General features: G+C 31.3%; 1 long non-coding RNA gene across 2 annotated transcripts; it reads right to left on the bottom strand.

Moving 5' to 3' along the window:
- Positions 1-13698: 13698 nt before the first annotated feature.
- LOC139855679 (uncharacterized) lies at positions 13699-14808 on the bottom strand. Of its 2 annotated transcripts, XR_011761512.1 has the most exons (5): positions 14547-14808; positions 14376-14460; positions 14155-14198; positions 13972-14072; positions 13699-13861 (listed from the first exon to the last, which is right to left on the bottom strand). It is a non-coding gene; the product is annotated as an uncharacterized lncRNA (long non-coding RNA). The 2 variants fall into 2 exon arrangements; XR_011761511.1 differs by having other exon boundaries at positions 13699-14072.
- Positions 14809-15757: the final 949 nt, after the last annotated feature.

The raw sequence follows: 15757 nt of genomic DNA, 5'->3' as shown, positions 1-15757 counted from the left end.
TTGAATTGAATCTTCTAAGTATGAAACAAACATGAGCATAATACTTGTACATTAGTTTAATTCTTATGTATGTAAGTACTTTAAAGTTGTGATGTTGTTAATTTGGTCAAGTATTACTAGTTAATCTTGATCTCATATTTCTTGAAACTAAAAGTTAACTTTGTAAGTTCAAGAACATGGAAGTATAACTTTATAGTTATAACTTCAAACACTTATATTGGATCTAAGTTGATATAGCTTATGATCTTCTAATTTTGTTGTAAATAAAAGCTTATAAGCTTACATACATTTTACAAGTTGGAAATCTAAGTTTCATAACTTATGGTTTCATTAAAGTGTAGATCCAAGTTTTGTAACTTAGGATCTAACTTAAGAACACTAGATCTAGACTTTATAGTCTAGGATCTTTAAGATCTAATCAAGATCTAAGTTCTACAACTTAAGATCTTGTTTATTTAGTTTACTTTCAAGTTTGTAGCTTAATATTACTAGTAGAACTCATGTATGTGTCGGATCTAAGATCTTGATGTAACTTTGGTTCATCAAGCTACATACAACTCTTAAGTGAGTTGTGCTACATATCTTAGACTTACACTAGTGTTATGATGGTCAAACATTGGTTAATATAATGCAAACCCATCAATGAGTTGTACACTTGATGAAATGTCCCGTTCTTATTGATTAAAAACGTTCCATATTAATTGATTTCGTTGCGAGGTATTGACCTCTATATGAGACGTTTTTCAAAGACTGCATTCATTTTAAAACAAACTATAACCTTTATTTCATCAATAAAGGTTTAAAAAGCTTTACGTAGATTATCAAATAATGATAATCTAAAATATCCTGTTTACACACGACTATTACATAATGGTTTACAATACAAATATGTTACAACGAAATAAGTTTCTTGAATGCAGTTTTTACACAATATCATACAAGCATGGACTCCAAATCTTGTCCTTATTTAAGTATGCGACAGCGGAATCTCTTAATATTCACCTGAGAATAAACATGCTTTAAACGTCAACAAAAATGTTGGTGAGTTATACGTTTAACCTATATATATCAAATTGTAACAATAGACCACAAGATTTCATATTTCAATATACATCCCATACATAGAGATAAAAATCATTCATATGGTGAACACCTGGTAACCGACATTAACAAGATGCATATTTAAGAATATCCCCATCATTCCAGGACACCCTTCGGATATGATATAAATTTTGAAGTACTAAAGCATCTGGTACTTTGGATGGGGTTTGTTAGGCCCAATAGATCTATCTTTAGGATTTGCATCAATTAGGGTGTCTGTTTCCTAATTCTTAGATTACCAAACTTAATAAAAAAGGGGCATATTCGATTTCGATAATTTAACCATAGAATGTAGTTTCACGTACTTGTGTCTATTTTGTAAATCATTTATAAAACCTGCATGTATTCTCATCCCAAAAATATTAGATTTTAAAAGTGGGACTATAACTCACTTTCACAGATTTTTACTTCGTCGGGAAGTAAGACTTGGTCACTGGTCGATTCACGAACCTATAACAAATATGTACATATATATCAAAGTATGTTCAAAATATATTTACAACACTTTTAATACATTTTGATATTTTAAGTTCATTAAGTCAGCTGTCCTCGTTAGTAACCTACAACTAGTTGTCCACAGTTAAATGTACAGAAATAAATTGATATATATTATCTTGAATCAATCCACGACCCAGTGTATACATATCTCAGTATTGATCACAACTCAAACTATATATATTTTGGAATCAACCTCAACCCTGTATAGCTAACTCCAACATTCACATATAGAGTGTCTATGGTTGTTCCGAAATATATATAGATGTGTCGACATGATAGGTCGAAACATTGTATACGTGTCTATGGTATCTCAAGATTACATAATATACAATACAAGTTGATTAAGTTATGGTTGGAATAGATTTGTTACCAATTTTCACGTAGCTAAAATGAGTAGTTTTTACCAATTTTGTTTTGCTCGCCATTTCTTCGTTTCTAATCCGTTTTAAGTGATTTAAGCGGCCAAGGTTTCGTATTGAACTTGACTTTATGAAACTAAACAGAAAAGGTATAGGTTTATAGTTGGAAATACAAGTTACAAGTTATTTTTGAAAGAGGTAGTCATTTCCGTCGAAAGAACGACATCTTGATGACTGTTTTGAAAAACATACTTTCACTTTGAGTTTAACCATGATTTTTGGATATGGTTTCATGTTCATAAGAAAAATAATTTTCCCAGATGTATAGCTTTTAAATCAAAGTTTTTCATAGTTTTTAATTATCCAAACCAAAACAGCCCCCGGTTGTAACTACGACGGCGTAAATCCGGTTTTATGGTGTTTATCGTGTTTCCGGATTTTAAATCATTAAGTTAGCATATCATATAGATATAGATCATGTGTATAGTTGATTTTAAAAATGTAGTTAGAAGGATTAACTTTATTTGCGAATAAGTTTAGAATTAACTAAACTATGTTCTAGTGATTACTAGTTTACCACTTCGAATATGATAGCTTTTTATGTATGAATCGAATGATGTTATGAACATCATTAATACCTTAAGTTCCTTGGATAAACCTACTGGAAAATAGAAAAATGGATCTAGCTTCAACGGATCCTTGGATGGCTCAAAGTTCTTGAAGCAGAATGATGACACGAAAACAAGTTCAAGTAAGATCATCACTTGAAATAAGATCGTTATAGTTATAGAAATTGAACCAAAGTTTGAATATGATTATTACCTTGTATTAGAATGATAACCTACTGTAAGAAACAAATATTTCTTGAGGTTGGATGATCACCTTACAAGATTGGAAGTGAGCTAGCAAACTTGAAAGTATTCTTGATTTTATGTAACTAGAACTTGTAGAATTTATGAAGAACACTTAGAACTTGAAGATAGAACTTGAGAGAGATCAATTAGATGAAGAAAATTGAAGAATTAAAGTGTTTTTAGGTGTTTTTGGTCGTTGGTGTATGGATTAGATATAAAGGATATGTAATTTTGTTTTCATGTAAATAAGTCATGAATGATTACTCATATTTTTGTAATTTTATGAGATATTTCATGCTAGTTGCCAAATGATGGTTCCCACATGTGTTAGGTAACTCACATGGGCTGCTAAGAGCTGATCATTAGAGTGTATATACCAATAGTACATACATCTAAAAGCTATGTATTGTACGAGTACGAATACGGGTGCATACGAGTAGAATTGTTGATGAAACTGAACGAGGATGTAATTGTAAGCATTTTTGTTAAGTAGAAGTATTTTGATAAGTGTCTTGAAGTCTTTTAAAAGTTTATGAATACATATTAAAACACTACATGTATATACATTTTAACTGAGTCGTTAAGTCATCGTTAGTCGTTACATGTAAGTGTTGTTTTGGAACCTTTAGGTAAACGATCTTGTTAAATGTTGTTAACCCAATGTTTATAATATCAAATGAGATTTTAAATTATTATATTATCATGATAATATGATGTATGAATATCTCTTAATATGATATATATACATTAAATGTCGTTACAACGATAATCGTTACATATATGTCTCGTTTCAAAATCATTAAGTTAGTAGTCTTGCTTTTACATATGTAGTTCATTGTTAATATACTTAATAATATGTTTAATTATCATAATATCATGTTAACTATATATATATCCATATATATGTCATCATATAGTTTTTACAAGTTTTAACGTTCGTGAATCACCGGTCCACTTGGGTGGTCAATTGTCTATATGAAACCTATTTCAATTAATCAAGTCTTAACAAGTTTGATTGCTTAACATGTTGGAAACACTTAATCATGTAAATAACAATTTCATTTAATATATATAAACATGGAAAAGTTCTGGTCACTACACTTGAAGCTATACGCATCAAGGATGAGAACCGTGATGAGCATCAAGCACCAAGAACCAACCGGCACACCGTTACTTACTGTTTATGGAACTGATAAGACTACCTAGGCTACTGGAAAGTTGATTTTCAGTTATTTCGGTTCGATTAGATAATTTTCCGTTTAGACCTCGTCTTAATCCGAGTTACGGTTTAGGATCTATGGCCTCCCGAAAGTCATTACACCCTATTAATGTTGTGCTGAAATTTCTGACCTACTGGCACTTAAACCGTCGCCACGGTCAAACGAAGATGAGTTTGGTTCTGGAAATTGTTCAGCCTCTAGGGGACTCATATAAGGAGCCATGTCCACTGGTCTCACCCCATTTCAGTTTGTATAGAGGTCGTGGCGACTGAACGAAGTCAGCCCTTGTTTCAAACCCTAGTCTTGACTTAAAACTTACTTTACACTTTTTGTTTAATGATGAATGATGATGATGATGGTACTTAAGACCTAATTTACATACTTTTAAACCTTTGGTAATGATTTACTGACTTAGTAAATTTTGACTTAGGTTGAGGACTTTTCGGACCAACCACTTGCTTACTATTCCCGTGTATCGACTTTTACTACTTTCCACTGTGAGTTATGGCATCCCTTTTTACTTTAACTATTTTGGGAACTGAGAATACATGCGCATTTTACATTTTACATACTAGGTACGAGTACTTAAACTTTATATATGTGTGGGTTATACAACGGCCTAAACTTTTCCCTTAGCTCGGTAACGTTTAGTCATTGGTCTTTGAACCGGTGAACGCGAATCTTAGATATGGATCCATAGGGTTTGACATCCCCACTCGGGCTAGTAGCGCTAGCATTTAACGGGTGTTTAATACTTCGTAAACATACGCACTCGCCAAGTGTACTTTTAGGAGGTTATAAACGTTAAGTTAGTTACCAAGTGCCCACGGTTGAACATATACTTTTCATACTGTTTTGAAACACTGTTTGAAGCACTGAAATCTCGTGGCCTACCTTACATTATAGTTATACTTAAACTATACCTCACCAACCTTTGTGTTGACGTTTTTAAGCATGTTTTTCTCAGGTGCTTAAGGTTTGCTTGCTTCCGCTGTAGTTGTCATGCTTTGTAACTCCCGCTGCGCTTATTAGAGATGTCACCGCATGAAACGTTTAATTTGTATTCAAACAATGTTATTTTTGAAACAATGTATTTGTAATGACCTATGGGTCACGTACTATTATTTTTGCTTGCTATTCGTAGAAGCATACCTTCGGATGTTAAACATTTGACGTTGGTTAAAACGTCACCTTTTATCATAAATGCAAACTCTTTTTGAAACAGCATATAGTATTTGACCTTGTAATGATCCTGTTGTTGATGATTCGTACACGATGGTTTTGTAAGGGGCATCACACAAACCCTATGGATCTATATCTAAGATTCGCGTTTACTGGTTCATAAACCAATGACTAAATGTTACCGAGCTAAGGGGAATCTTTGTGCCGTTATGTCACCCACACATATATAAAGTTTAAGTACTCGTGTCTAGTATGTAAAACATAAAAAGCGCATGTATTCTCAGTCCCAAAGATAGTAAAGTAAAAAGGAAGCAATAACTCATAGTGAATGTGCGGTAAAAGTCGATTTGAAAAGTATGCAGGTAGTAAGTCGGTCCGAAAGGTCTTCAACCTAAGTCAAAGGTCACTAAGTCAGTATATTGTCCCCAAAAGATTAAAAGTGAATAAATTAAGTCTTAAGTATCATCATCATCATTCCTAAAAGCTAAAGTAAGTTTTCAACAAGAATTGAGATCGAAACAAAAGGCTGATTTCGGACAGCTGCTACGACCTCTATACACACCGAAAAGATGCGTGGTTAGTGGCTAAGGCTCCATATGTGAGTCCTCTAACCTCTATCCAATTTTCAGATCATAACTCGATGTCGTTTGACCGTGGCGACGGTTCAAGCGCGAGTAGGTTAGAATTTTTCAGCACGTCGTTACAAAGGAGTAGTGATTTTCGGAAGGCTATAAATCCTAAACCGTATATCGGATTTAGGTGAGTCCTAAACGAAAAGTCATCTACTCGAAATGAACTATATGAAAATAAATTTTCCAGAAGTCCTAGGAGTCTGATAAGACCCCTAAAAACAGCAAACAAGTGTTTCGGTGGGTTTCTTGGTGCTTGATGCTCATCACGGTTCTCATCCTTGATGCGTGTAAGCTTTAAGTGTACAACTCTTTGATGTTTTAGCAATAATTTGACCAAGTTTCAACCATCAACACACAATGTTAAGACTAAGCAAGAATACAACTCACTTAAGAGTTTTAGAAGGATGATGAACCAAGGTTAAATCATGTTCTTAGTCTTAACACAAATACAAGTTCTATCTACAACTAAAGCTACAAACTTTCATTCAATCAAACAAGTAAGAACATAAATTTGATCAAACAAAGTAATGGAACCCTAAGCTCTCTCCTTTTAACAAAAGTTATGAGATTTCAAAGCTAGAAAGCTTGAATCTTTTATGTTCTTGAAGATCTTCAAAGCAAAAGGCTAGATCTTCAAGTTCCATGAAGATCATAAACATAAGTTTTGATCTTTTAACAAAATAAAAGAGATCATAAGTTAGAAAACTTAGATCCAACAAAAGTAATAAAGATTCAAAGCTAGAAAGCTTGAATCTTGAACCTTGAAGATCTTTAAAGCATGAAGCTAGATCTTCAAGTTTCATGAAGATCATAAACACAAGTTTTGATCTTTTAACAAAAATAAAGTGATCTTAAGCTATAAAGCTTAGATCCATCAAAGTAATGAAGATTCAAAGCTAGAAAGCTTGAATCTTTAATGTTCTTGAAGGATTCAAATCAAAGTTTGAATTTATAAGATATAACAAGATCCAAAAGCTAACAAGCTTGATCTTATAAAGATGATGATGATGATGTCGTGATTTAGAGGAGGAGGAGAAGAAGAAGAAGAAGAAGAAGAAGAAGAAGAAGAAGAAGAAGAAGAAGAAGAAGAAGAAGAAGAAGAAGAAGAAGAAGAAGAAGAAGAAGAAGAAGAAGAAGAAGAAGAAGAAGAAGAAGAAGAGGAGGAAGAAGAAGAAGAAGAAGAAGAAGAAGAAGAAGAAGAAGAAGAAGAAGAAGAAGAAGAAGAAGAAGAAGAAGAAGAAGAAGAAGAAGAAGAAGAAGAAGAAAATTTAAAACATACAATTTTTAGAGTGAGAAAGACTAGAGAGAAAATTAGAGAGTAAGTGTGTGTAAATTGAGGATGAGATCAAGTGTAAAATGGATGAGAATAGCTTGGTATTTGTAGTGGTGATGGGTGGTGGTGGCCGTGAGGTTTGGGGGGGGGGGGGACAAGGGGACACCTTTTTACTTTTTGGTTAGTGGTGGTCTAAAGGTGGTGCTTATTGTTAGGAACCCATGCAACATTTGTGAGCATAAGTAAATTACTAAGCGTAATTAAGCAACCAATAACCCAAGTAATTGTTATTAGGAAATAACAATTTGTATTACGTAGTCGTAATATTCCAATTACGACAAAAGTTAAACGTGTACCAAAACATATAGCTCGTTCTAAACGTCAAGTGACACTAACGGTCATAAAAGTATTCGGGGATCAAGTTAAGTAACTAAGTACTTAATGGCACGTTGTATGGTATTAACGAAAGTAATTAATCATGATATAAGATCCCAGAATATAAACCAACACAGTACGCACAAATACGCAGTTCCGTGAAAGTAAGACGGATCTTTATTTCATTCATTTCATTCTTTTGTGATAGCTTCATTCGTACTCTTCGTGTAATAGAATTGTTTTATCCATATTACTCAATGATGATAAAACTCTATTTATCAACTCATATTCTTCATGAAAAATATTCTTATTATCAGCCATGACAACCTCTGTCAAATTTCGGAATGAAATTTCTTTAACGGGTAGGTACTGTTACGACCCGAAAAATTTCGACTAATTTTAAACCAAACTCTCGATACGATTTAATATTTTTGACACGATAAGCAAAGCCGGTTATCCTGAGTCTCAAAATTTTTGAACTATTTTCTTACATTCATTAAACTTCGACTGCTCTCGACTATTCACGAACCACTATTATTATATTGTAATGTATAAATATTAAGTATTCAATAAATGATATATAAAATATGATATAAGGAAATGAGAAAAGAAAATATTAAATAAGATGATTAGAAAATTTTAAGAATAAGATAAGTGTATAGTTATGATAAAATTGTTATTATGATATCATTATTACTATCATTAACCTTATTATTATTAGTATCATTTTTATAATTATTAATATCATTATTATTATGTATTAATATCATTATTATTAATATTATTATTATTATTATTATTATTATTATTATTATTATTATTATTATTATTATTATTTATATATGTAATTAGTATATTATATAATCACATGCAAACAAGACTCCTTTATTTCGTTATCTCTTTTTCATTTTTGTTTTTCTCTTGCTCGTGATCTCAATAATCAACCTCCACCATCACTAAATAACAAATCGATCAATTCAATGTTTACTCAATTATGAAAGTGGGATAAATCATTCACATGCATGATATAAGTCCTGGACTGCTATTCAAAAAATTAAAAAAAAAAAAACAAAAACCATCCATCTATCTCTTCCTCTCTCTCTCTCTTTTCTTCTTCGTTAAAACCCTATTTCCAACCATTCTTTTCCTAAGCAAGTTGAGAAGTCATCATCAAACCGTCTTAAAATATTTTCTGTTTCATTGCATCACTACCATCGGCCACCCATATTACCACCTTCTTCTTCAACAATCGAACCACCGTGAATCCAAACCACCACCTTTTATCACCATTTTAACGATACCATGCTCGAATTACTTCTACTATTGTTTATCTGTTTTGCATCCACCACCTTCACCTTAGTAACCACCGCCACCACAACCCCCCTCTCTCTTTTCCCATTTCTACAACTCGCCATAATTGTCTGTTTAAAACCACCAACGTAACCACAAAACTGCTGCAATCACATTAAATTTATTTCTGTTTCGGTTACTCCTGTTTATTTTGATCGACACCTAAACATCCACAACCACAACGATAACCAACACCATAATCATACCATCATATCAAACTCATATGATAAGGTACGATTACTGCACTGCTGCTTCTGCTTGTCACGCTAGAACCACAAAGAAAAACCGGACCACACCTCTCCTTCTTTCTCTAAAATTGCTGTTCAACCGAACCTACAAATACCAATAAAACCTTCATTGTTTCTTCGATCAACCATCACCTCTCCATCGTCAACAACCACCACCATTTTGATCACAACAGCCTACAATTTTTGGACTTTCCGTTTCTCTTTCAGCCCAAGACAAACAACCGATACCTGCACTGTTCACTTCCATTTTTATTTTTGATCAGGCAACACTTTTAAACTTGCCTACTACACGTTTGTTTTTATGATCATAGATGGATGATGCACATGATAAAGTAAGGAAACATGATTAAAGTAAACTAAAATGATTAATTGATTGTTGAGTTTCGATTAGTGATTTGTCTAGGTGTAAAGTCGATTATTAAAAAATAAAAAACCAAACAACAAAGTCTCTTTTAATCTGTAAACGAACTGGGTTCGATATCTTATATATTTTGGGCCGTGTTTGTTATGTCATTGGGCTGATGATGTTGTTTTGTTGGGCCAAATGAATGTCTCTTGGGCCGTAGCAAAAACCCAACTATCATTTGTTTAAACCGAAACCCACTTCATCCTCGCTGTTTTCTCACTTCGTTTTTGTTCCTGTATCTATGACGAAAACAATAAAGATGATTGAGTGATGATACTAGTTTAAGAGAGAGGAATACATGGATGATTCGGTGAGGAAGTAATGATGATGATGCTATTAAAATGGCGACGGTTAAGGTTAATAGTTATGTTGATGATATTTTTTTTACGAATGATGATGATGATATAAGATTAATGATGATAGTATAGATGATAGATGGATCAAATTATGATGATGAAGTTGTTAAATGGATTTGTTCTTTGAAGAAGATGAAGAAAACAGAAAAAAAAAATCTTAAATAAATTGAAGTTATAAATTAAAACAGAAAGACAACAGCAGAGCAGCGGTTTAAGGTTTGTTGGGTTAGCGAGAGGTCGCGGGTTCGAGCCCGGGTAGTGGCGTTTTATTTTTAAAGCTCCTTTCTTCAAAGGTTGTATTCTTTATTATTATTATTATTATTATTATTATTATTATTATTATTATTATTATTATTATTATTATTATTATTATTATTATTATTATTATTATTACTACTTTTATTAATATTATTATTATTATTATTATTATTATTATTATTATTATTGATATTATTAGGATGATTATTATTATTATTATTATTATTATTATTATTATTATTATTATTATTATTATTATTATTATTATTATTATTATTATTATGATTAATATCATTATTAGTAAAAGTATTATTATTGTAGATATTATAGTTATTATTATTACTACTATTATTATTATCATTCTTATTATATAAAGTATTAAAATTAAAAGTTGTATTAAACTTATCATTTATAATAAGATTATTTTTATTATTAAAACTATCATTATTATTATCCTTAATAGAATTATTAATATTATTGTCATTATTATTATTATTAGTATTATCATTATTATTATTTTTATCATTAATAACATTATTTTAGTATTATTATTAATATATTATCAAACAAATGATATATATTTATAAAAATATATTTAATACATATAACATAACAAAATTAATATTTTTATTTATTTAAAATATATAAAATGAGTACATGAAACATATAAGTTATTAATATGAAAATGATATGACTAATAAATTTATATATATATATGTATATATATATATATATATATATATATATATATATATATATATATATATATATATATATATGTATGTATATATATATATAAATTTGTTCGATTACAATTATGTGTGTTAATATATATATAAATGATATAGGTTCGTGAATCCAAGGCTAGCCCTGCATTGTTCAGTTCCGTCGTATGCATATTTTTACTACAAAATATCGTATCGTGAGTTTCATTTGCTCCCTTTTTAAATGCTTTTGCAATATATATTTTTGGGACTGAGAATACATGCGCTGTTTTTATAAATATTTGACGAAATAAACACAAGTACTTGAAACTACATTCTATGGTTGGATTATTATACTGGATATCACCATTTTTAGCTTGGTAGCCTAAGAATTGGTGTTTATTATAATTGCTACCAATTGATGCGAATCCTAAAAATAGATCTATCGGGCCCAACAAGCCCTATCCGGGTTACTGATGCTTTAGTACTTCGATTTTATCATATCCGATGAGAGTCCCGGAATGATGGGGATATTCTAGATGCATTTTGTTATTACCAGGTGTTCACCATATGAATGATTTTTATACACAGGTTATGTGTATTATTTTATTACACAGGTTATGTGTAATGTAAAACTGAAATCTTGTGGTCTATTAAAATTATTGAAATGATTGTTTATGATAAACTTATGAACTCACCAACCTTTTGGTTGACACTTTTAAGCATGTTTATTCTCAGGTATTAAAGAAATTTTCAGCTGTGCATTTGCTCAATTTAAAAATATTACTTGAAGTCGTTCATGACATATTTCAAAAGACGTTGCATTCGAGTCGTTGAGTTCAACAAGATTATTATTAAGTCATTTATAGTTTGGATATATTATGAAATGGTATGCATACTTGTCAACTTTCGTTGAAATTAAAGTTTGTCTTTTAAAAACGAATGCAATGTTATATAACGTATCATATAGAGGTCAAATACCTCGCAATGAAACCAATTATTGTGAATCGTTTATAATCGATATGAACGAGTCGTTTCAATTCAATCCTCGTGACAAATGCATGTTCGTCCAGGTAAGTTATAGTCATGAGGATAATTGGAAAGGATACCATGACATAAGTCTAAACTCATTTAAACACATATGCAAATAGGTAAGTAAATATTATCTAAATAATAATTAACCAAGTGAGCAGGGTCGATCAAGTCTAACCGCATCCGAGATATTAGAAAGTAAAAAATGATTCAAGAGAAGATTTGAAGAATCAAGAAAACATTTTCACAAACAAATTTATTGTCGACTCTTGATTTCTTTATATACTAGTAGGATTTTATTTGCCTAATTTATTTCTAAATGGTGTATAAATAGAATAGAGGGGAGAGGGGTTGATAGGCGTTGATAGGCGTGTACTTTTTACTTTCATATTGTATTTGTGGAGAAAAATAAAATCAGTCTCCCTCTAACGAATTCCTTTATGTAAGGGTACAGATAAAATAATAAAAGTTTACCCATATCTTCTTATTTCATACCATACATACGTACACATACGTACGTACACAGATACCCATATCCCTATCTTCTAGTTTCATACTTCCATTAAAATTGTTTGGTTTTTCTTTTCAACAAGCGAGTACGTATAGTATCTATATAGTATTACGTATGAACTGTAAATATGAAATTGTTGTGATCTTTAATTTCGTAACGAATCAAGTGGTATCAAGAGTCGTGTTCCTACCTCGTGTATTGTGCACCCCAAATCCGCATATCAAGCCACCAGCGAACCGTTGTTAGCACTCACGAAAAACAGGAAAATAAAAACAAACCAAAACCTATCAACTTCGACAATGGCAGGAGACCAAAATCAACAACCAACGGGTTTAGATGAACTTTCTGCGAAGGTTGACCGATTAGCGTCTCAAATGAAAATTGTGATGCAGTGGATCTAGACACAGATTAAATCAAAAGCACAAAAAACTCCGCTAAAAAATAGTAGAGGGGGATGACAAATGGATAAATGAGACAGAAGATGAAGAAGGGGATGATGTCGGCTCATCTAAGAGACGAAAAGCAAATCGACCATTTAAAGTTGAAGCTAAAATAGATATTACAGCCTATGACGGAACAGTGGATGCTGAAAAGCTCGAATCATGGATCGATCAACTCGAGACCTATTTCACATTGTGTGGGTTTGCGAGCACCGAAAAAGTATCTTTTGTTAGACTGAAACTAGCCAGCCATTCTCTCGCTTGGTGGAATTCCTACCTGAAAACAGTGGAAAGCGAGGAGATTAGATGGACTGAATTCACTCGACTCATAAATCGAAAGTTTTGCCCGATGGGATACTCGCAAAATCAATGGACGCATTGGCACAACGTGCGACAACAAAATAGACAACTTGTGCAAGAGTATACAACAAAATTTCATTGAATCGCAGTGTCATTAGGGATCTCAATTTATAGTGAAGAGATTGTCACTAAATATATTACGGGTCTAACTCGGCAGATTCAAAGCGAATTACGATTACACATCGTATCTGGTATCTCTAGTGCTAGTAAACCCTAAACTCTAAATCGGGCTAAATTTTACTTCACAAAACATGAAAAAAAAAAAAAAAAAAAACGTTCATATTCTTCACGAACAATATTATTTTGAATGTTATTTTTGTCGATCGTTTTCCCACCTAAATAATAACATTCATCACGAAGTGTCTCTTCTAAATGTTCCTATTTTCGTGTGATCTTGATGCCGGAAAAAAAAATTCAAAAAAACGGAAAAAAAAAAAATTTTTGCTTCCCCCACTTCCCCCGATTGGTTACTTCCCCATTGATCCTGCCCTATATATATATATTTGAACCAGTACATAATATTTGAAGCACAACTTCTTTAAAATTTGAAACACACCAAAATATGATTTATTAAACATTAAGATATATACACGAGATGAAACTCATAGTTACATCATATATCTTTTATAATTTGATTAAATTAAATGTATACAAAATCAAAAAGTACTGGCTGCCACAACACACTAGCATAACGAGTATTTTCTGCAAAAAAACAAATAAACCAAACAAGAAAATTCAATATAATTGTAAACAATCCATTCTAAACAAGGTATAAGACAACGTAAGCTAAAATGAGTAAACTTTAACTTAACATTAGAAAAATAACATCCACACGAATATGGAATTGTAGAACCAACTAACAACAATGCATAGCTCCTGGTTTCATTGTGCCAATTCAATGTGTACCCATAGCCTGCAAATAGGTCATCTTTAATGGATAACAGAACATCAACAGTCTCACCATTATCTATAAAGAAACTCAGTTTAACACTTACAGTTTATGGAACAGAATGAGTATCAACCATTTCGAAACAGTGTCCTGCAAAAGTGCTTAGAAGTAAATGAATGTGTCGATTTGGTGCAACGTAATGGCATACATGTTTAAATGCATAAAAAGTTTACGTCAACCTGAATGTCGATATAAGAATTTGAAAATTTATATACTTGTAAAATGTAAAAGTACAAACTAAAGCCCATGTGCACTGTTTTTACTTACATGATAGACTCCTTCAGCGAAAAAATACGATACCAATCACATATACTTTGATTGTTATCATCAAAGTTTAACCAAGTATAATACCCTGCAAAATGTGAATACTTTTGATGGTTATAAAAGTATAATACATGGTTATAATAAAACATAGATAACATTGTTAAGAGTTCTTACATTCAAACACTGCGATTAACATTTGGTAATTGCGCAATTTTTCTTCGATCTCAGCCATCTCAGCAAAGGTCCACATTCACAACAACATTTGAGATAGATATAGGTTGATAACGTTACAAATCAACGATACAATTCAATTCAAATAAACAGAGATCCACTTTTTAGCAATCGAGAGTAGCTATTTACTACTCCAAAACCGACATTGAATATTTGAATGCATATAAGAAGAATTTAAACATGTCATAATGATATTATTATTATTATTATTATTATTATCATTTTATTATTTATTATGATTATTATCAATGAAACAGAGGCAATCAGATAATCAGTCCCGATTACAACAAAAATTTCATTTCTTTTACACATAAATCAAGTTAGAAATATCATAACAATAACGAAAACATATCATCACTGTATCATAAAGATAAAAAAAACAGGCAATACATATTGAGATGAAATTAAGCCGTAGATAAAGATAGAAAACATGATGATTTTAAAGCTATCACATGAACAATTACATATAAATGTCTATTCATTATCACTCCTCTAATAAACCACAAATGAAACTTAAATACTAGAATTACAAATAAATCGATGATCTATACATCAGATATAAAGTTATGTGTCAAATTTTAACATCAATTACGTGAACGTATACTAATACATCACATTCTATATATTTGTGCATTTTATGAGAATCAAAATCTAAGGTTTCAGATCAACATACCTCGAATTCATAAAAATCGATCGACTTAGAGAAAGCTGATAAATCACGCGGTGAAATCAACAAAATACGATCTATTGCTTGATATCGATAACATATAATTTTGCTTGAACATCGAGTGTTTGAATGCGTGACAAAGTGGAGATTCTTATCAGAATCGATGCATCAAATTGATCGCTTAAGAGTCGGTGTTCATATTCAAGGATATGAATTTGTAAATGTGATGAAGCAAAAAAGTTAAGATCAGTTTCATGAATGTGAAAAATAAGTGAAAATAAAAGTTAGGGTTTATATGAATAGATAGCGAGAGGAATATTGGGGGTGCGAAACTGAGTGGATGATTCCAGATAAATTATAAATAAATAATGATTATAATTAAGATTACGATTAGGGGATGATTCTAACACACACTTTTTTGATCCTCACACACCAATTTAAAGAAATGGGGTATTATTAGAAGAGTAAAAGGTTAAAATAGGTGTGT

This window comes from Rutidosis leptorrhynchoides, chromosome 6, assembly GCF_046630445.1.
Source record: "Rutidosis leptorrhynchoides isolate AG116_Rl617_1_P2 chromosome 6, CSIRO_AGI_Rlap_v1, whole genome shotgun sequence".
In the NCBI taxonomy this organism is placed as follows: domain Eukaryota; kingdom Viridiplantae; phylum Streptophyta; class Magnoliopsida; order Asterales; family Asteraceae; genus Rutidosis; species Rutidosis leptorrhynchoides.
The sequence above is the reverse complement of the archived record's forward strand: the minus strand, read 5'-3'. Positions and strand labels throughout refer to the sequence as shown.